Source organism: Haplochromis burtoni, unplaced genomic scaffold (assembly GCF_018398535.1).
Source record: "Haplochromis burtoni strain Fernald_Lab_line unplaced genomic scaffold, NCSU_Asbu1 Contig_228, whole genome shotgun sequence".
NCBI classification, from domain to species: Eukaryota; Metazoa; Chordata; class Actinopteri; order Cichliformes; family Cichlidae; genus Haplochromis; species Haplochromis burtoni.
Window position 1 is genome coordinate 700,583 of NW_024582589.1, and position 2,217 is coordinate 702,799.

Sequence of the window (2,217 nt, forward strand, 5' to 3'; positions counted from 1 at the left end):
GGGAGTTTTTCCTTCCCACTGTCGCCAAAGTGCTGTTCATAGGGGGTCATATGATTGTTGGGTTTTTCTCTGTATCTATGAAGCGCCTTGAGGCGACTTATGTTGTGATTTGGCGCTATATAAATAAAATTGAATTGAAATTGAATTGAATTGAGTCTTACAACAAACGATTGATAGATTGATGCATATATACCATCAGAACAGTGTACATCACTGTCACAACAGTGTTTATTTTCATTCAAAGGCTTTATGATTTTTCCTATAATGGTGGGCTGGTCTCTAGTCAAAATGCTCGGGACGATTTTTTTGTCCCAGTCCAGCCCTGTATGCAGCTCATCTGCAGTCTGGTGTTGCCTACATCTTCCTATTCAGAAGGCAGAATTTCCGAGTTCTGAGTACAATCGAAAGCACCACAACTGCAGTTTTTGTGTTGGATGTAAAAAGCAGGCTAGGATAGAATCAGGCGTGGGATTTCTCTCGTGGAAATATGCACATTATCTTTTCCTTTCTGTTGGTAGGTGGCACAGTGCACTTGTGGCAGGATAGTGTTAACATGTAGGCAAGCTAGAAGACTGGCAAAGTTATGGAAGCAACACATTATCAAGAGAATTCTGAGTAAAACCAAAGTTACTTTCCCCAGAAACTAGTTACTTTGAAAGTAACAAGTAACTTGAAGTAAGTGAGTTACTTTTGATAGAAGTAACTAGTAATGTAACTAACTTACTAATTTAAAGTAACTTACCCAACACTGGTAATAGTAAACTGAAATAGGGGAAGCTGCCTAAGCAGTTAATCATTAGCTGTAATGATGGAGGCAGAAGCAGTGTTACAGCTCAACAGTAAGTCGTCAGCAGCTCTGTGAATGTTTTTCTTTCTTTTTTTATGCAGCACAGAAATCTAATGCGGAGAGTAATGATATATGAAGTGAGGCCTGCAAGACTGAAAAAAATACGTCCTGACCAAATCGATGTACAACGTGTGGCCCATTTGTGAATCTTTTTGCTATGGGCACCTTCCTGATGTTGGCCAAGTTGATTTGCAGATGTGTCCTGACTTATGTAAGGTTAGGAGTCTGCACAGTGGGGACAGCCACTGGCTTCCAGCTTCCTCCAATGAAGTTCAAATGTTGGTTCAGTCCCAGTACAGACATTAACCCTGTCTTTATTCACTGGTGGTGTGTGCGAGTATGAAAAACCACAAACACTCAATGTGCTGCACATCGTCTGTTTGCTTTCCCAGCTGACCTCATGAATGAGAACATATATCTCCATAATGACTGTATTTCTTAACGTTTTGGCTGACAGAAGCAGGTCTGACAACTTCAATTCATTTGTCGTGCAAAGGCACAGAAAGGTGGGCCCGTCAATCGGCTTTCCTCTCTGCAAGAGCTGACACGAAGGATTAAGACAAAACAGAAGCCCGAGTTTGCCTAAATCACTCCTTTATGTACAATGTCTTCCTTCATGGCCCAGAAATGTGTGCTTGGTTTACTCACCTGTGTGGACCTGCGAGTGCGCCTCAACAGGTGCTTCTCTGGTCCAGGGTTGTGGTTGTGTATACAGCTGTTTACTTTAATAACAGTGTGTGTTAATCGGGTGTAGCTCCTTGGCACCTCAGCTCTCAGAGATGACATCACTGGTGCATAGCTGAGATTAGAAGAGACGATACCGTCTTCAAATTCTGACTGAGCAAATGGGAATTAACTGTGCATTAAAAATTACATGTTGTTGACTTTGTGAGTGGAAAAACTCATGAATGAAAATTACTGACAGTTTTATTGACACAATATCCAATCACAGCTGCCTCAAGAAGCTTTATATTGTAAGGTAGACCCTACAGTAAAACAGCAAAAACACCAACAATCAAACAGGCACCTACACGCAATCGCTTGGTGACAGTGGGAAGGAAAAACTGCTCTTAACAGGAAGAAACCTCCAGCAGAACCAGGCTCACATCTGCTAAGGAGGTGATTGGAGGAAGACAGGATAGAGACATGCTGTGGAAGAGAGCCAGAGATTATTAACAAATACGATTCAGTGCAGAGAGGTCTGTTAACACATAGTGAGTGAAGAAGAAACACCCAGTGCATAATGGGAATCCCCCAGCAGCTACACCGTGTGCAGCATAACTAAGGGAGGATTCAGGGTCACCTGGTCCAGCCCTAACTATATGCTTTAGCAAAAAGGAAAGTTTGAAGCCTAATCTTGAAAGTAGAGA